We start from the raw sequence: 21,906 nt of genomic DNA, 5'->3' as shown, positions 1-21,906 counted from the left end.
CTCTTTATCCCACAGTTCAATTCATGTTATTATTTATTTATCTATTTAGCATATGGTCAGTCAGGATGGCCAAGTGGTCTAAGGAGGCAGACTTAAGATCTGGTCCTCGTTCATACCCCACTCCTGACAAAAGAAGAAGATTTTTTAGAGCCTGTGTAGCTCAGTAGAAGTGGCGTTTGCACTCTACAGTGCTTGACAGCACGACAAAAGACGTTCGAATCTAGTCACTGGCTAGAGGAACTTTTTCTAAGCCTTTTCTCGACCAGTTCCAGAGTTAGTCGATCTCTGGCACGGGCTAGCTGGTTTTTCCTCCCGTAAACTCAAGAAAATCAGCTGTCAAACCCACACTATTTTCAGACATTAAATATATTGTGTTAGGGTTAAGGACCACCAGATGGCAGCACTTGCTAGCCGCCTTCTTTGCTGCGTGCCGATTAATTAGTGATAGCCTTGGGCCAGCTATCTCTGATTGGCTACCAGTGGAGATTGAACTGCCCACTCAGTCTCTAAAAGTTAGACAGGGCTTAAAAACGGCCTCGCCTACTCCCTATATGGGAACAAAAAAGGCGTTAGCTGATTTTTTTTTTTTTTATTTAGCGTATGATGTACAGGTCTCAGGTTAATACATACAAATTGCATAAAACAGCATAAAAACAATTGTAAAAATCATACTAAAAGGGGTACACCAGGTTGAAATGATTAAACATCAAACTTAAGAATCAGGAGTCAAAGCTTAATCCTTAAATCCCGAATCCACTCCAGGGATTCTGGGGTCAGTTTAAAAAAGGTCCTGTTTAGAACCTGAGAATGAGTAGATAGGGCACTCAAGCATAATGTGATTGATGGTCTGGATCCCTCTTTCGCATTCACAATTTGGAGTATCGGACCAGCTCCATTTATGCAAGAGATGCTTACATCTTCCATGTCCTGTTTTGATCCGATTTAAAGTGGTCCAGACACGTCTAGGGAGATTGAAGCCCTCCAGACGAGATGTAGGGTTTGAAATGGGAATTTGAAGATTGGAGGTACGTTGAAACCAATACTCTCCCCATGACTTGCATAGGTCGAAGTTCTGGTCGTTTATTTGTATTGCATTCCTCCAGGCAGGGTGCCTGGATTTCAGTCTTTGTGAAGTATGGAAGGAAATGTCTTGCTAGATAGGCAAAGAACTGTTTCCAATTATTTTTGTCCATAATTTGCTTAAGGCTTGGGTCCTACGGGGTGAGGGAGGTGCTATATTACTGAGAGTTGGGAGCCAGTGGCCATGAGTAGATCTTGAAGCTCCAGAGATTATCCTCGTAGTTTGATTCAGCTGGACATCGACTAAAGAAGCATGTGTGCAGTTCAGCCACACAGGAGCACAACACTCTGCTGTAGAATAGACCAAAGACAGTGCGGTAGTACGTAGTGTGTTGGCATCAGCACCCCAAGAAGTACCAGCAAGTTTATGCATTATATTATTACAAGTTTTTAATTTTCCAGCAATATTTTCTAGATTATAATTAAATGTCAAACTTCTGTCCAGAGTAACTCCTAGGTATTTTGGATGATTGTTAAATTTCACCTGTTTATTTCTAAAGTAAACTTTTGGGATATAGTTGGTCTGGATGAAAGGAAGCTACTTCAGTTTTGTTCAGGTTAGGTTGTAATCGCCATAGTCTAAAGTATTTATCAAGTACAACCAGATCTTTAGTTAAGGTGTTGTCAGCTTTTTGAAATGTTGAATATTGAGTTGCAATGGCAATATCGTCAGCATACATGAATCTCCGTGATGCTGTCTATGGGATATCACTTATAAGTTAAAGGGCAATGGGACAAGAACTGAACCCTGAGGTAGGTCATTTTTATTCTTAAAGAATTTACTTTTAGATTCATTGAGAGATACTTGTATCCATCTGTCTGCTAGTATTTGATTAATTAGGTTGGCTAGTTTTGGTGATAGGATAGTTTCTGGGAATTTTAAGATAAGACCCTCTCCACACTGTGTCATAGACAGCACAGAGGTCTAAGAATACCACTAGTGTTTTCAATTATTTTCCATAACCATTCTCTATAAAGGTTGTCAAGGCCAGTACTTGATCACAACAACTTCTGTCAGGTTTGAAGCCAGCCTGTTCCTGTGGAGTTCTGTTATGTATACTTGAAGAAATTCTGTTGTATAGCATTCTTTCGAGAAGTTTCAGGCAGATGATTAACAAGGCGTTGGAAGCAATTGTAGGGTCTTTGCCAGGTTTTAAGACAGCAATGATTTTAAATCTTTTAAAACTTGATAGAAGTATGCCAGAGTCCATGATATTATTATACATGGCAGTAAGCCATTTAATAGTTTTTGGTCTACAGTTCTTAATGAATTCAGGGTACTATCGAGTCCAGCCACCTTCCCAGTCCTCAATGAGTTAACTGCCTGGGTAAGTTACTGGGAAGTGAAAGCCTGAGATAGTGATGATGGTGGTGGAAGATCTGTTTTAAGATTTTTTAGTTTTTGTTTCACCTCTCTCGTAGCTACTCTATCTTGTGGATATTTAGTCATCGAGACTATATGCTTTGCAATGTTTTGGATCTAATTCATGTTATTAATACTGGTTGACTATGGAGCTTCCCATAACTGCCTGCCTTGTAAATCTACATATATCCTCCACTTGATAGTAACACTCCCATGGTTGACCACCAAAACCAGTACATCATGATCACACTCTCATCAACTGGTGAAAAAGTTGATATCTCATTTCACAACCACATAATGTGGGAGTATCACCAAATTTAACACTAAAGCCATCATCACACATAACTTCCATCACAGTTAAGACAGTTTTCCCTTGTAAGCTCAACAAATTCACTCTCCTTGTTAACATACACTACCTCCTATTCCAATCCATATTTCTATAATTAAAATCACACATTAGAATCACCTTTTACATGTCCAACCAACTGTCTAACATTTCACAATCAGTGTCCTCTTCATATTCTCAATTCTATAAAAGTAGCCAATTAGATATACTATTTATTAATTTCAACCTCAGACCAAACAATCTTAAAATATTCAGTTGGATGACATTATACTTCTAAATAAATCCAATACAAGTCTGCAGGATTCCCTGAGTAAATTGATCAACTGCTGTGATAAATTTGATAAGAAAATCAGCAATAAAAAAAAGACAAAGACAATGAAAATAAGCAGAAACAATGAAAACATGAACTGCATTCTGAACGAAGAATGTTATAGAACAAGTAAAACATTTTAGCTATTTGGGCACAATTTTTAGTAAAGATGGCAAATTAAATATGGAAATAGATGGCAGAATTAGTAAAGCTGGCATGATAAAAAGTCAACTAAATAAATTTATATGAAATAAAAGACTGGTCGGTTGGTTTATTGGTCTAAGGACAGCAAAAGTCATAGGCTACAGCAGTACACAAAGCATCAATAAATAGTCAGGGATATATTAATAAATAGTATGTATGTACAAAAATTAAGTAAAGCAATGCAGTAATTCCATATGAATAAAATTTATAATAAAATGTGTTGGTATAAATTAATTCTTTATAAAAAATTAAAAACTCCATGCAATTTGTCTGAGTGTAATAACATCTCCCTGAGTGTATATCGCTCGGATAGATAGTAAAATCTTCATGGCTCTCTCATGTGAAGTGCTGACACTACCAAAAAATGTGGAATTTCATACAATGATAAAACAGACAAATGGAGGGATCCTAGAAATGATCAGTAGAACTTTGATTCTTCTTAAGTGCACTGACAGAAGAAAGCTGAAATACTTTGAACACAGAAGGAATTTAAGGCAGACTTTTCAAAACATTAACAAAATATAAAGTTATTATTATTATCATCATCCAGGCCTCCATGGAATCAAAATGTGGGAAGAAAACACAAAGTTTATCATACCATTTCGTTTTTAGAAAACACAAAATTTATCATACCACTCCTTGAACCCAACCACACTCTCAGGCAATGCATTCCAAGGTTCAACCACCCTCCACACAAAGAAACCACTCCTCGCTCTCTTGCGCACAGTCTCCTTTCGTAACTTCCAGGGATGGCCCCTTGTCATCGCTCCTTCCTGCCGTTCCACCAAGTGAAAGAACTCTCCAATGTCTACCCTGTAACTGCCTCTCAACAGTTTAAAAGTTTCGATCATATCACCTTTCCTTCTTCTATCCACCAAACTCTGCAGTCCACATTCCCTCAGTCAATCCTCATAACTCATACTGTACAGTCCTGAAACCATCTTTGTTATCCGCTTCTGTACCCTTTCCACAGTCAATTTATCCCCTTCAAATCCTGGGAACCAAATCTGAGAACAATAGTCCTTTCTTAGATCCAAGTTTTGTAGGAAAATGTGTATGATACACATGAAAAATATAAGTGTGGTCTGATCAGAGTCTTATACAATGGAATGATAACTCTTATCTCTGCAGGTCAGCGTCCTTCTTAGTATTGCAGCAATCCTCTGAGTTACCCTCACCACCTTTGTAATATACTCCCTGATTTCTCAATAAAGTTCCTGGGGAAAAAGGGAAGAGGTAGTCCCACACAAAATGAGATGGATCATATTATGTCTAAAGTGACTAGAGAGCTGAGGCCTCAACAAAAGCCCACAATAGGACCATCTGGAAAGCATTTGTGTAACATCACTGAAGTCCAGACAACTTTAGGACAGATAAAAAGAACTGATGATCTTGCCAAGATATATGTATCCTCTGTGCATCATGCTGAAGTATACTGTCCGAGATTAATGACAATTTCACTTGGTTATACTATAAATTAAAGATGCCAAGATATTATATACAGACTTGGTTTCATCCTTTATCCAAGTGAAAGCAAACAAAGTTTGCACCTTAAGTATTTTCAGGACTAGGGCAACTCGTATAAGGAAGCTAAAACTTCACATCAATTGCCTTCATATGGGATACTAAGGCAAGTGATGTGAAGTCTTAGCTTCCTTATACGAGTTGCCCTAGTCCTGAAAATACTCAGGTGCAAACTTTGTTTGCTTACACTTGGATAAAGGATTAAACCAAATATATAATTTCTTGGTATCTTTAATTTAAACCAAGTACATAATTTCTTGGCATCTTCAATTTATTTTCCAGTTGTGATTTCATTCAGGGGTGTGCCGACAATATGTGCAATGTGTGAGACACACACAGGAGCCAGGATAGTAAAGGTGCCAAAGATTTCAGGCGAGGAGGAAATATTTTAAAAAAATATTATTCATTAATTATATCAAAATAAATTACATTTTTGTTTAAATTTTTATTATATTTTATAGATTTGTCTTAAACAAATTATTTATGATCACTTATTTGTTATTATTCCTTAAATCGTATTTTATTCTGATCCTAGTTCTATCAAGTAGTTTAGAGTAAACAAGTAAAAACTTGAACTTGCGTGAGTTGACTGTTTACAGGATGACGTGCATTTGAATTTGTTTAATCTTGTTCACACTCGCATTTGCTCTAAACATATATAAGAAAATCTGCTGCAGCTTTTAACTTTATTCTATATTCTGCTGTTATCAGCAGAATTTAGGCAACATCTTGCAATGTACCCGAATCATCACAATTTAAATCATTTGAACAATTACAAAAAATGGATAGAATTAATTACATCCTTAAAAAATAAAACTTGTATTGATCATTTGCAACAAACAGTTTTAGATAATGAAAGGAAACATTGGTATGAAGTAATAAAAAGAATAATTTTTGTAGTACAGTTTTTAGGCAAACAAAATCTAGCTCTTCGTCGTAAAAGTAATAAACTTTATGATCGTAACAATGGCAATTTTTTAAAATTGCATTGCGATGTTAGAAGAGTTTGATCCTTTTATATCGGAACACACGTGACGTGTTGCTAATGATCCTGACTTTAAAAATATGCCTTCCATTTAAAAATTTAAAATGAAATACTCATTTTATTGGCATCAAATATTAAAAATAACTCTTTTATAAAGTGTTTTTTATTGGGTGGAGGGGTATAGGGGCACCAACTAAAGTTTTGCACACAGGCGGACACTACTGGCCTGCCCCTGATTTCATTTCAGTCAAGATAATGATGTCTTCTGTATATTGCAGGAAATTTTTTGCTTGATTACAAAGTAAACTGAAAGAGACAAATTATAGTTTTAATCCTTTACACCATGTGACACATTATTGTACTATTTTATATGGAAATTCTGCACAGATTTGACCTCAACATCTTCCTGAGTGTGGAACCCACCAATGAGACCTCAATAAAGGTCAAAACTAGTTTGCATAGTGACCCTTTCCATAATGAAATCTGATAAATTAATCAAAAAAATAAAGTAGCCATATACAAGAGAGTATCTGAAGCAAATTTAACATATGGATCTGAAAGCTGGGTTAGAAATACGTTAATCAAGAACTGAAGACCACAGATGCAAGAGCTCCAAGAAAAATTAGAATAGCGAACAGAGTGTGTCAATGACAATTATATTAAAAATGAAGACAAACTTGGCTTTGTTAGCATTCAGGAATGTGTGAGTGAACTAATATCAAATGATCACTTAAATAGAATGGGAGAGGAAAGGTTAACAAATTGAAGCAGGCAAATTAAAGTTGCCAAGAAATTATACTCTTGTTTAATCCTTACAAGTATTAGCATGAGTATCTTCATGACTAGGCTACTTGTGTATAAAGGCTGATGACCTTACATCAATTGCCTTAGTATCCCACAATGCAAAGCACACTTCCTTTCAGATGCATTTTGCTATGCATTATAAGAAAAACTACTACTGAGACCAATTTCAACCTTTGAGATCTCATCAGTAAGAACGAGATTCAGAACAGTACTTGGTACTGTTCTGAATCTCGTTGAATTAATATGGACGTCCTATATTTTCAATATACAAGTAGCAAAAAGGTGTATCACATTATTATAAAAATACTCTGGATCAGTCCATAAGGAAGTGTGCTTTGCATTAATTGAATACTGAAACAACTGATGTAAGGTCAACAGCTTCTATATATAAATATCTAGTCATGTAGATACTTCACGTGCAAACTTTCTTTGCTTACACTTTGTATAATTTACTTTGTAACCAAGCAAAAAAAAAAAAAACTTTCTACAACCATCTCTGACCCTGAGTATTTTAATAATAAGGTGATACACCTTTTTGCTACTTGTATAGGCAAAATATATAACTTCTGCATTAATTCAACTTTCATATTTGAAAAAATCTGAGACAGCATGTAATTGAAAATACTAGGGGTGTGGGAGTGCTTGACCTGGTAATAGCATCTGAGAATTTGACTGTAATGAATATGACCATGTTGCCACCTATTGGTGAGAGTGATCATAAGGTCTTGACCTGGGAGGTGGCTAAAGGTGTGGAATTTTCGATTAAGACAGGGTATATGTGGAATTACCATGCTGGCAAGTATGACAAGCTTAGGAGATTGCTTAGATCAGTGCCATGGCATGTACAACTGCAAGGGCTGGACGTTGATAGAGCATGGGACGTGGTCAAGGAGCATTTACAGGAGGTTATGGCTGATTGTATACCTAGGGTCCGAATAGTAAAACAAGTAGGGGGGTTAAATGAATGAATAACACCATTAAGCTTGAGCTGCAAAAAAAGAAACAACTGTGGAGGGAATTTAAAGAAAGGGGTGACCTGCAGGCACATGAACGATATAAAGTGCAGGCCAGAAAGGTAACAAGTGTGGTAAAAAAAGCAAAAGCAGATTATGAAAGGAAACTAGCTTTGCAAGCAAAAGATAATCCAAAACAGTTCTTTCAATATGCTGAAAGCAAGAAAAAACTGTACATGGCAAAATGATTTTAAGGAATGACGATGGTAAGGAGGTCACTAAATCAGTCGATATAGTGGAGTTACTGAGCGCGCACTTTGCAAAAGCATATCATCCAGGTGGTGACATTGAAAAAGTGAAGGAACCATTAGTTTATACGGGAATAGTGATGAATGAAGTGGAGGTGACTAGTTTATTACAGAACCTTAATGTGAACACATCTGTGGGATTGGATGGTATACCGGCACGGGTCTTGCGTGAAGCAGCTAAAGAATTATCAATGCCCTTGACCATGTTGTTTAATCTGAGTCTCAGGTCTGGCTTAGTCCCGAAGGTGTGGAAAGAGGGGAAAATAGTTTCACTGCACAAAGGAGGATCCAAGACTACAGTTGCAAATTACCGACTGATCAGCATATCAGGAGTCGTTGTCAAGGTCTTAGAGAAAGTAGTCAAGGGAAAAATACAGGAATGGATCGATGAAAACGAGATACTGTACAGGGGACAGCATGGCTTTGTGAAGGGTAGATCATGCTTCAGTAACTTGCTCAAGTTTTATAACAAGGTGACGGCTGAACTGGATAAGGGAAATGGATTTACAGTGATACCGCTGGACCTGGCAAAGGTGTCTGACAGGATACCACATGGAATACTAATCCGTAAACTACAACATATGGGAATGGATATAGGGTTGGTGAGATGGATAGTGGTTGGTTGATGGAGAGATATCCAAGAGTAGTTTATTCAGGAGTAGAGTCCAAAAGACGGCCTGTGACTAGTGGTGTGCTGCAGGGTTCTGTTCTTGGACCACTGCTGTTTAATCTGTTCATTAACGATATAGGGAAGGATCTAAGTGGAACAATTCATTTGTTCGCTGATGATGCAAAGTTGGGTAGGGCAATAGTGAATGCAGAAGATGTCAAAGTCTTGCAGGATGACTTAGATAGATTGGAGTTCTGGGCTAAGGAGAATGGATGTCAATTTAATGTGACAAAATGTAAGGTTATGCATTTTGGGGTGAAAAGATTAGCAGCAGTATACCACATTGGTGGAACTGTACTCCAAGAGATTGATGAGGCCAGGGACTTGGGAGTGTTGGTGGATAAGGAAATGAAGTTTAGGGGACACACTGCAAAAGTAGCTAAATCAGCTCATCAACTCACTTGGTTGTTGAAAAATACCTTGATGAGCAGAGACAAGTAAGTTATTGTACCTCTGTACCGAGCCTTGATAAGACCTCATCTCGATTACTGTGCCCAGATTTGGTCACCTCGGTTCCTTCTTGATGGGGAGGAGGTGGAGAGGTTCCAGAGGCGAGTGACTAAGATGATAACAGGTCTATGGAATGAACCATATGAGAACAGGTTGAAGATTTGTGGGTTGCAGAAACTAGTTGATAGGCGGAGGGGGGGAGATATGATTGAGACATTCAAATTGCTAAAGGGATTCTATAGGATTAATTCAGAGGATATTTTTGAGATCAGGACTGGTGGTGGGAGAACTAGGCGACACCTATGGAAGCTGGGCAAGAGTGTGGTTAGCAGGGGTGTTAGAGCTGGGTTCTTTACTTTTAGAGTGGTAAATGAGTGGAATAAGCTGCCAGAGTCTGTTGTGGGTGCTATGACGGTGAACGAGTTCAAGACAAGGTATGATAGATACTGTGAGAATGTAATCGCATAGTTGTGTGGACATGATGTTTAGGGCCTCCCTCGATGAGTCTAAGGACTCCTGGAGTCGCCCGAAATAATAATAATAATAATAATAATAAAATGAAGATGGCAGCTCGCATGTTAGTGTTTTGTGTATTATTGATGGTGAATTGCGAATTTGATTGATATGTCTTTTAGCGATTTATGCTTTCGTGTCAAGTATTATGTTCACATGTATTGATCAAGCTTTTTGATTACGAAAAGTTTTTGTAAGTTACAGGTGAGTAAATACTTTAATTTCAATTTTTAGTTCCGTCAGAAACCATCTTCTAAGCCTAATCACAGGGTATACTAAACTATATATCATACTGCTGGAAAACAGATTGTGTCTACGGAATTTGCTATGGCAAAACCTCTGAACGAGACCATTTTCGAGGAGGTTTAAAATGAATTCCTCTGATTAGGAAAACTGCTGAGTGATAGTTGGCCGGGAAAAGTTAAGCTTTTTGACTCATTCCCACCCTCTGCAGTCAGAGAAGATAACTCGGACGATGCAAGCGAGGAGCTCATTACTTAGTTGCAGTCTCCCCCAGACTTTGATGAAGTTCGTGTGTGCAAAAAAGTGCAAAACCACTGACACAGACTCCCCTCATAGATTTTGGTATGGAAAAGGATACTACTCCCAGTTCCAATCCCTCAACCACCACGAAAGAGAGGGTTCCACCGATAGTCCTCCAGGAAAAGAAAAGATGGACACAATTAAAGTCCGGCACGATAAACTCACAGATACAGTATCTCTCAGCCAAGAACACTGATGATGATATAAAAATTCAGTCGGCTACTGTGACTGATTACAGGAAACTGACCAAAGTGTTAGACTCTAGCAATATTCAATACCACACCTTTTCTCTTAGTTCGGAGAAAAATCTGAAGGTAGTACTGCGAGGTGTCACGGAGGATATAACTAGATGAAATTGAGGCTGACCTCCACCACCAGGACCTGCCACCTATTAAGATCAGCAGAATGACTATAGCGGACAAATCCCCTATGCCTCTGGTCTTGGTGGAGATCCACAAAGCCTATAAGAACATCTATGATTTAACATCTGTTCGTGGACTCCGGATCATCCCAGAGCCACTCCATAAAAGGGCATCTACTGGTCAATGCAATAAATGCCAGAATTTTGGCCATGCTCAAAGACTCTGCAAGGCAGAGTATAAATGTCTGAAATGTGCTAAGAACCACCCCACTAACACCTGCGTCAAGCCAAAAACCACCTCGGCTAAATGTACCAACTGTGGTGGCCCTCATCCAGCAAACTATAAGGGATGTACTCAGCACCCAAAAAACAGAGGGATGGAGACAGCTAAACAGCCCTCTTCCTCTAGTAAAAGAACACCTGAGGCCCCTGTCCACAGCCTGAGACTCAGCAGCAACAGTTGGTGACTTTCAAAGACAGTGGAAGCCAAAGGAAAACAAGAAGTTATGCTGATGTGGCCGTACTAACAAACCAATATCAGAACAAAATCAGCCAATAGCACTTACTAATCTGACGGCAGTTATTACAGCCTCTTTCATGCTACAAGATTTCAGCCTGTCTAACCCTTCAGCAACCACCACTAAAAGATTCCTACAGGAAACACAGGCCATCCTCACAGCAATCATAAATGAATAAAAACAAACTCATTCCTGCCTCTCTTCAGATCATTGCATGGAATGCAAACGACTTAAGGAACAAAATTCTGGAGCTACAAGATTTCACTTACAGATACCAACCTGATATTATACTAATCAGTGAAACACACCTTAGACCCTCTGACAGTCCCAAAATACAGGGTTATCTCATGTACAGAAATGAAAGATCCAACTACAGAGGTGGTGGCACTGCCATCTTCATTAAAAATTACATTAAGCACCATTCTGTGAACAACCCACCAACCACTAACCTTGAAATTACAGGCATGGAAGTTTTCACCAGCTCTGCCGGCAGATTAAAGATCTATTCAGCTTACAATCCACCCTTAAAAACTCTGCTGCACACTGATCTAAATGCCATTTTAAGAGTTCGAGTACTCATTATTGCTGGAGATATAAACTCCAAGCACCCTGCCTGGAATAGTAGAATCACCAACAAGAATGGCTGCATCCTTTCCAACTACATAGGATCAAACTATGCTGTCGTGGCTGGACCTACCAAACCAACTCATCTCAGTACGTTTGGCACTGCTGACATCCTGGATATAGCTATCCTGCAAGACATTAAACTTCAGTAGAGCCTTAAATCACTAAACGAGTTGTCATCGGATCACAACCCAATTCTACTGCAACTGGGAGAACAAGAATACCTGTCTCCTCCCACTCACTCATACATATCGTGGGGCAGATTGTCTAAAGCACTTGCAGATCAAATTGGACCTGTCCCTCACATATGCACAGAAGATATGGAATCTGCAATGACTAGCCTCACCCAACAGAGTAAGTCTGCTATAACGGTTGCAACCTTCCACAAACCTGTTCCCAAGCCTGGTCGTTTGCCCGAGGATATTATGGACCTGATCAGAGAGAGAAGAACAGAGCTAGGAAGATATTTCGTAACACTCGCGCTCCTCAGGACAAAATAGTTCTTAATAGATTGAACGGGGCAGTGAGAGATGCACTTAAAACTCATAGAAACCAAGTTTGGGATGAAAAGTTAGCCTCTATCTCACCTATTGATCACTCTATCTGGGGGTTACTGAGAAACATCAGAAATAAAAACAGATCCCCCCATAATCTCTAACCAGGGCCTAGTTCACACAGATGTAGATAAGACAGAAGCCATAGTAAAGAATCTAGAGGTGCAGTGCACACCTTCATATAACAACTTAGATTTCAATCACTTATACAAAATCCACAGACAGGCAGGTCAGACACGTATTAAAACTCCCAGATACCAGTGCTGACCATATTGCACCCACATCACCTGTTGAATTATATGATATTATTAAGACTAAAGAACAATAAAGCTCCTGGACCGGACGGCATCTCGAATAGGGTGATCAAGCTGTTGCCTCGAAAAGCTGTAGTGCACCTGACCATTATAATAAATGCAATCTTAAGACTTCACTATTTTCCTTCCACCTGGAAACTGGCTGATGTAATCCCTATACATAAGCCAGGCAAGGACCCACACCTACTGCAAAATTATCATCCAAATCAGTCTCATCTCCAATCTGGGTAAGGTTGCAGAGAAGGTCATCCTCTCATGACTCCAAACCTCAGTAAATGACCTAAACATCCTCCCTAAAGAACAGTTTGGTTTTCTGCAACACCATAGTACTAACTAGCAAATCCACAGAATTGTGGAATACATCACCACCAACTATAACTGGTGCCAGTGCACAGGAGCTGTTTTCCTAGACCTATCCAAAGCATTTGACAAAATCTGGCATTTCAGACTTCCACACAAACTTATCTCAGCCGGTATCTCACTAAAAATGGTTCATCTAATCCATTCATATCTTCAGAATAGATCAATACAAGTCAAAATCAACGGTTCTACCTCCATTGCTGTTTTCTATATACACGTCAGGCATCCCACACAATCCGATGTCTTCCTTTTTGGCCCTGTATGTGGACGATACAGCAATACTAACCAGATCTCTCCGACTCCATTTCATTACCAGAAAGCTACAAGAAAACCTTCTAAAGCTGGAGGGTTGGTTCTCCAAACAGAGATTGGAAGTCAATCCCCAAAAAAAGCTCAGCCATTATTTTCTCGAAAAGACCAATATCTCCTGCAGGAGATGTGTGACTATTCAACACTAAAGTTCACTGGCGGACAGAAACAAAATACCTGGGTGAAATTCTCGACAAAAAGCTATCTTTCAACCAACACATCAAGTTTACGTGCGTAAAGGCATCTAAAGCCATTGCACAGATCTATCCGCTAATTAATAGAAATAGCAAGCTCAGCAACAGAATCAAATTGCAGTTATACCAGATGACGATTCGTCCTATAATCACCTATGCCTCTCCAGCCTGGAGCCACACCTCTAATACTAACATTATCAAAATACGAGTATAGAACAAGTGCTTGAGAATGATTCTGAACGCCCCATAGTATGTTAGAAACAATCGACTTCATAGAGATACAAATATTCCCTATATTTTCTCTTTCTCACAATCCTTAGCATCTAAGTTCTTCCTAAAGACGTCCATACACCCCCCAACGATTTAGTTCAACAAGCTGCAGCATACGAGGCAATGGACATATTCAAGCATAGAAGGCCAAAAGCTATATTACCCTCCTATAGCGATGCATAATCTCCATGCGCATTCAGGGCAAGCAAACTGCTCATAAATTTTACCCTCACTGTAACCGCAACAGATAGCGGGGAATATGAAAAGCATCTTGCTTCACCCCTAAAGACAAATGTCAATTGTCACTTTCATATTTCTAGATCTGACTTCCACTGATGACATGCCCTGGAAGATTCCATTCTGCAGGGAGGCCTTTCCACACTAGGCTTTGTTCGCTGCCATGCAGAACAGATGCTCAGAATGGTTTTTGTCTGCTGCTGCATAGAGCTGAAGCTTGGCATGGCAGAGGGAGCTTTGACTATGCAAGGCTGAGATCACTAATGAATTTTTGGAATCCTGAGGATAATGAACCAATGTCGTTGTTGAGTCCATTGAAGAGCTTCTAGATATGACCATGGAACTGTAGAACTGCTTTGGCAATCTGTTGAACTTTGATGGAGTAGAGCTTTTCTCTAGGGTTATTGTCAATTTTCTGTAGAGCAGCAGCAATTGCTCTACAGAAATTCTTGTCCAGCTCTACAATTGCTGGACAAGAAGATATGGGCAGGTTAGTTCAACTCCTGGACAGTTCTTGTGGGTACACAGCAACTGGGCGACAAGAAATATACATATCTGAAAAGAAGTGTGCTTTGCATAATGGAACAATGAGAAAACTGATGTGAAGTCACATCATGAAGATATCTCATGCACAAACTTTGTTTGCTACACTTGGGTAAAGGATTAAGGATAAAGATTAAGGTAAAAGATAAACAAAAATATAAATTTTTTGGCAAGTGCAATTTACTTTATAACCAAGTGAAAAAACTTTCTACAACTATCTCACTACAGCAAACACAATTATAACAAACTGCTAAGGGAAAAAAAAAAAAAAAAAAAAAAAAAAGCCTGAACCAAGCCTAATAGGTAAAATGTTATGTTAAAAAAAATTCACTATTACAAACTATCCAATGTAATTGGGTAGTTTGCTATAGTGTAATTTCATATGTAAAGTAATTATAATTAGGCAAATTATATTCTTGTTTTACTTCCATAAGCATAAGCAAACAAAGTTTACATATGAAGTACCTTCAAGACTAGGCTACTTGTACACAGATTTTGACTTCACATCAACTGCCTTAGTATCCTATAAGAACCATTTCCTTGCAGATGTGTATATATTATGCATGATGGAAAAGGTCACTACCCAGTTCAGTTTCAATCTTTACCAAGGCTCCCCAGGAAGATATCGAGGTTAAATCAATGCAGAAGTAATATTTCCCATACACAAATAGTAAAATGGTGTTTCACCATATTTTCAAAATACTCTGGAACAGCAATAGTTGTAGTTTTTTTTTCACTTGGTTATCAAGTAAGTTATAATAGACATATTATAGTTCCTATGGTTCCCTATGAGTTTATTATAGTTAACCAAGCAGAATCTAGGTTAAAATGGGAGATGTGCCACAAGGCTCTGTGCTACAACCACTAGTTTAATTTGTACATTAATGATATAGGAAATAATCTGAATGGAAACATTCAGTTGTTTGTTGATGATGCAAAATTGGGTAAAGTCAAACAAGGCAATGTGGAGGGCTTACATGATTTAAATAGGCTATTATAATGGGCAACAGATAATGGGTGTCAGTTTAATGTAGAAAAATAGAAAACTGTGCATTTTGGGATGAATAAATTACAAGCTGATGGAAATGTACTCCAGGAAATATTTGAAGCTACAAATTCAGGTTGGGAGGTGGTAGTAGACAGAGGGTTGAAGTTTAGAGGAAATATTGCTAAGGTCGCCCATAGGATTACTTGGCTACTGAAAAACACACTAACAAGCAGAGATAAAGAAGTTGCTATTTCTCTTGATATGTACACACCTGGATTACTGTCCTCAGGTCTAGTCACCTGGTTTCCTGGAGAGGAGGAAGTGGTAGAGGGGATACAGAGGCTAGGGACTAATGGTGAGTGGTGTGGAATGCTCCTTATGAGGGCAGAATGATGGTTTGTGGGTTGCAAAAGTTCATTGATAGGCAAAAATAGAGAGGATATGACAGAAACTATTATTATTACATAACACCTCCAATTACTCATTGAGGAAGAGCACTCTACAACTCTCCATCTCCACCATTTAATCCACCAACTACAACACAGAACTGCTACTACCATCATCATCCACACACAACACCATTACCTACTGGCCACCACCAATAGTATTTTTTGTCTGTAAATTGCATGTATTCTCAAGGCCGATTTGCCTAGATAGGATGAAAAACAATGTTACCTCTGTACAAGATCAGCTAACTCACCTTCAATGAAAAAAACCATATAATGATTCCTCTCATCACAAGAATCAAACTAAGGCCTTTTCTAACTGGGGTGCAATGTACCATTGTTCTTCCAATTGCACTACAGAGGCGCTTTAAGTTACTTAAAGAATTTTATAGGATTCATTCTAGAGAAATGTTTCAGCACAAGACATCATCTCTGGAGGTTGAGTAAGAGTGTGGTTATTAAAGGTAAGAGGACTAGATTTTTTTCTTGCAGAATAGTCAGTGAATGGAATGGGTTGCCAGAGTCAGTTGTGGATGCTATGTCTGTTAATGGATTCAAAGAGAGGTACACAGATAGTGTAGTTTGGGTCTCCCACAATGAGTCTTTGGACTCTGTGAAGGCATCTTAAGTGCACTCGTCCCCACATCCAATCACAGAGAAGTGCTATGTGATTGATCATAACAGTAGATCAAATTAGAGATATTTAAAATACTTCCTATTAATTATGATTGTTATCTTAAGGCTATGAAGAAACATCTCCAATATTTAAATAAACACCTCATGACATCCAGATATTAGTTAATTTCATAAAACACATTGAAAACTAAGTTCAGACATCAGTATCTTTAAATTTTAAATATTAAATCTGTAGTGGACAATTTAATCTAATTTCAGTGGTTATGGTTAAATGAATAAGCTCATTTTTTATCTTCATATGATAACCCCCTCACCCAAAAAAATGAAGGTTGAGTGAGGAAGTAATATTTTCGCAAGGAGGATGAATTGAGAGGCATCTCTGTTTCAAAAGTAGGGTGGTTTTTTTTTTTTTTAATTTAATAAACTATCAATAAAACATGTTGAATTCTATACTAAAAGATGCAAGCTAAATGCAACATTTTAATAATGTTACAATTGTCGTGACAAACTGAAAGATAAAGTTTAAATCTCACAGGAGTAATTGAGATGATGCTCTAAAAGGTCTTATCATTTGGATCATGACACTAGTAATTCACAACATACAGTTGCATAGAATAAAAAAAAAAATCTCAAATATATTAAGTACAATTCTCGTATGGTTCAGAAAGCAATCATTTGGGTAAAAATATACCCATATTAATTTTTAATAGTGTAATTTGAATCCCTACAAGACAGGTAAAAATATTACAGTGGACAAAAAAGTAACTGAAAATTTTACATCCTACATAGAAATTAGCGCAACTATAAAGGCTGCATCCCAAGTTAATAACAGGTTTACAATAAGCAAAACGTAATCAGTAAATAAATTACTGACACCATTTTTGCCAGGAAGTATAACCCACAATTCTTATGCAAGATTTAAGGCGATGTAAATATAACGCACATGAACTTACCTAACCCCACCCGAGTCATATACACTTCGCGTTTCCGACTTAATACACAATCGGAGAGCGTGTGAGAGTAGTTTACATTTGAAATACATCAGATCTTTACATAAATACATTTATATATTAATATCCAAAAAACGGTTTGCCGCTTCGAAGTCAGTGCCTCACCTTTTCTTTTCTTTTATTTATTTTTTTTTTCTTTTTGTCCTTCTGTGAAGTACCAGTTACACTGTAAAATGCAAACGCCGGTGTATGGCACAGAAAACTAATTTCGAAACCCCCACTGATACTACTGGACTTCGAAACTCACCGACAACGTCCCTTCCACTACATGCTGAGCATTTCAATTCATACAGCGGAGTGATAACTCTGCCCCACCCAGGAAAACGAAGGATGTCCTGCGGAAATTTCTAGCGTACAATGAAGTGAGGAAATATTCTCATTCTAATATTATCTCCGGTAATATATTCCTATCACACAAACAATAGTCAACAAAACTTCATACTGTCACTAGAACTATATTCAAAACGAAATGGCGAAATCCATCCTCATTGGACTAGACTATTGCAGTTAAGAATATAATATTCATTTTCTTCACAAAATAAAAAAAAAAACATAAAAATCTCAGAGATCATGCCTGTTTATATAACATAAAGTTAATTAACCTTTCATTTTATTGTTAGACACAAAAGAAAGTTTCCCTGCTTTTAAGCACATGTACTAAAAAACAACACACCATAATTAAGGACTAAAATATAGAATATATACTGTATTCACAGGTAGCGCTTCTGGTTTTCACAAAAGCAGAATATACACACCTAAAAAAATTCAAATAAAATTGAAGTTTCGCAAAAATAAATAAATGCGCGTTCATGAAACGCTTTATGATACTATGCGGTGTTCTCCTATTCATCATACTAGGACACACTTGTATGTATTTGTTATTTCATATTATCTTCCAGTTGGCATGTTAAATTCAAAGAACTATACGTCCAAGTGACTTGCATTAGTTAAGTTTTTGATTTTCACGTCCAATTAACTTGCTGACTTATTATTATTATTATTATTATTATTATTATTATTATTGATAGCCATACGAAAGGCTCTACTATGATATCGCTGCTCCCATTTTTATAGTTTTAAAGTGGTTCGAACTCCTGTTTTTAATTTAAAAGTGTTGCAAAGTAATTATATTTGTCACTTTGAAGACAGTGATATGTAATTCACAGAAATCAGCTAAGTAGAATCCAAATTTTCAGTCCTGAAAATTGAACACAGCGTGGACCGTGGTCACCAACTAACGAGGAACCAAGGACGTCGCCATCTCAACAGTCACACCATAGTTGCTCAAGGGAAGAAAGATGAATCATGAAGTGCAACAAGTGCCTGAAAGATCTATCATCCGACGGAAATCATATAACTTGAAGGAAATGCTTTAGGAATTTTTCATTTTACATGATCTGGCTTTTCAGAAACAACCTGGCAACCAAGGGCGTCCGCAGAAATTTTCCAGGGGGGGGGGGATCAAAGCTGGGAGACAAATAATTACATCAATAAATGTTTATTTAATTTTGGGGGTTTTTTTACAACTAGATCCCTAGGGGAAATTTCCCGCTTACCCCCCACTACAGACGACCATGCTGGCAACGTAAATCCATTGCAAAACGTGAGGTATAGAAAGTCCTCACGTTTGCTATACTACAGGGAGAACAAAGAAACACTGCCACCTACGGTGTAGCCGATTACACCGGAGGCAAAATCAGACGATGAACTGAACAGGCAAAAAAATACAGGTGTGACCTATAATTTGAATTCTTAAATATACTACAGTACCAGAAAACGGTTTAAAGGCTATAAGTGCCAGCAAAGTAGATCTTGACCAAGAACACTTTGATAAGCAGAATGAACAAATAACAAAAAATAAATAATTAACGAACATGAGGATTTTATTAAATATAATAATTTAGCAGGGGAAGAAGACATGCAAATGGTAAAATACATCAAAATTAGTGTTACAGTACTAACTGACAGGCAACTTAATTTGATGAAAGAGATCTCCTCCGAACTCCGTCAAGAACTTAATTCCCTAAATTTCTATAATTTGAATTCTTAAATATACTACTAGAGAACAGTTTAAAGACTATAAGTGCCAGCTAAGTAGATCTTGACCAAGAACACTTTGATAAGCAGAATGAGCAAATAACAAAAAAATAAAAATAAATTAACAAACATGAGGATTTTGTTAAATATAATAATTTAGCAGTGGAAGAAGACATGCAAACGGTAAAAGACATCAAAATTAGTGTTAAGGTACTAACTGACAGGCAATTTAATTTGATGAAAAAACCCTCGAACTCCTTCAAGAACTTAATTCCTTAAAACTATAATCAGCAACAATATAAGGAGGATCTGTCATAAATGGTCTTCCTGAAACTGAACCCAAAGAAAATCACAGAGACGTAGTTTTAAAGTTATGCCATGCAACTGACATCCTCCTACACATAACGACATTCAGACCATAAATTGCATTCCCAGGAAGAGCAAAAAACGAGGCTTACCACGATTCACAGCAGTCGTAGTTCGATTTACAAGCAAATCCACAAGAGACAATCTCATAAAAGCCAGCAGTTGCCAGAAAAAAGCAAATGCCAAGTACATGAATGCATCGCAAGACAATACACAAATCTTCCTATCTGAGTACTTAACACCATTCAACCAGAATCTGTAGTACCGAACAAGAAAAGAAAAAAAAAATGATAATTTTTTGTGGATCAGAGAAACCAAGATATTCTTGAGGAAGTCACAAACGTCAAAGTCGATACATATTAAAAGCTTGGAAGATATAGATAGGTTATCACAGTGAAAACAAAATACTCCTAATTAGAACAAAAGGAAGACCTCACCACCACAAAAAAAAAATGAATGTGAACTATCAGATGTATTATCACCAGATCATATCAGCAACTGTACTTTTGATTCACTCGATGCATGGAAACAACACAGTTCAAACCAGCAGACTCTCCATCCTGCATATTAACATCAGAAGCATCCGAAAACATTGGTCAATGTTGCAAGCTTATTTGAAGAATTACACCTGAGTTATTGATATAATGGTCCTAACATAATTATTCGTTACTAATGATGAAACAACTGCCTTCCAAATTCCAGGCTTTCAACAACATAGATCCTGCCGCCAAACAAAAAGAGGGAGTGGAATATTAATATTTATCGAACATAAATTAATAGCAAAGAAACTGTTTATTAGTTTGTGCATGGTGTATTTCTTTCAATCGAAATGATTAATACCACCAGTAGACAACATCCCTTAATACTAAATTAGTCTGACCATATTTCCTTCAGTGAGAGCCTGTGTAGCTCAGTAGAAGTGGCGTTTGCACTCTACAGCGCTTGACCGTACGACGAAAGCCGTTCGAATTTAGTCGCTAACTAGAGGAACTTTTTCTAAGCCTTTTCTCGACCGGTTCTAGAGTCAGTCAATCTCTGGCACGGGTTAGTGGGTTTTTCCTCCAGGAACCTCGGGTTTTTCGTCCCGTAAATTCAAGAAAATAGGCCGTCGAACCCACACTATTCTCGGACATTAAATATATTGTGTTAGGGGTAAGGACCACCAGATGGCAGCACTTACTAGCCGCCTTCTTCACTGAGAGCCGATTAATTAGTGATAGCCTTGGGCCAGCTATCCCTGATTGGCTACCAGCGGAGATTGAACTGCCCATTCAGTCTCCAAAAGTTAGATAGGGCTAAAAAACGGTCTCGCCTACCCCTATACTGGAACAAAAAAACGTTAGCTGATTTTAAAATATATATATATATATATATTTCCTTGAGACCAAAACGGTCTCAAGGAAATTCTGGGCTCTAAATTGTTTACAAGATTTTCAATGTTTATGGCTACTTCTGTAGCTGAAATATCTTTTTCAATTAAGCTGATGTATGTTTGGAATGTAGACATTTGAACTCTTGCAAATGACAACCACAATTTCAAACAGGGATCATCGAACAATTTTCACAACATAACAGGGCATTTTTTTAGAAAGAAAATGAGAAGGAAACCCATCAAACATGCTTAAAATTCTGTCAATTGATGGACCCTAGGACCAAAATCTTGTATTTCCATGCTCTGACAATTTAGTGTAATTGTTTCCTGTAAAGTCACAAAAGATTTTCACTTCTTCAACTCTGACTATGTATATATTGGTAAACAGTCGACAGCACACTAGAGACAATTGTGTATAATGTGTGCCTAACAACCAATACTGATAATCTGCCTCTTCAGTTCGGTTTCAAGTTTTTGCAACACATTATTTCTGTCAAGTCTTTTGTAACCACCAAAACTGGTGTTCGTGTTATCTGCACAAAGTAACAATTTTGTTTTGTAAAGCAAATTTGTCAATTACTTCCTTCAACACAGCACACTTTAGGTGGATGTTTAACTATGTAAGGAAATAAAGTATAATGTTGTCTTGATCACCACAATTTGGCAAAAAGCACCGCACAACGCATGGAAATGTTTGATGTATTTTTTTGTTTG

The 21,906-nt window shown here is 37.6% G+C and overlaps 1 protein-coding gene across 4 annotated transcripts in view; it reads right to left on the bottom strand.

The window, feature by feature from the left end:
* LOC150097387 (spectrin beta chain-like) overlaps positions 1-18,039 on the bottom strand; it is a 795,721-nt gene extending 777,682 nt beyond the window's left edge. For 2 of the 4 annotated variants that reach the window (XM_090407784.1, XM_090407785.1), the window contains exon 1: positions 17,523-18,009. The gene's annotated coding sequence lies outside the window, so the exon portion shown is untranslated. The other 2 variants (XM_090407783.1, XM_090407782.1) reach the window with 2 other exon arrangements.
* Positions 18,040-21,906: the final 3,867 nt, after the last annotated feature.

This window comes from Typopeltis vanoorti, chromosome 17 (assembly GCF_054136105.1).
Source record: "Typopeltis vanoorti isolate ZY-2024b chromosome 17, IOZ_Tvanoo_1.0, whole genome shotgun sequence".
NCBI lineage: Eukaryota > Metazoa > Arthropoda > Arachnida > Uropygi > Thelyphonidae > Typopeltis > Typopeltis vanoorti.
The sequence above is the reverse complement of the archived record's forward strand: the minus strand, read 5'-3'. Positions and strand labels throughout refer to the sequence as shown.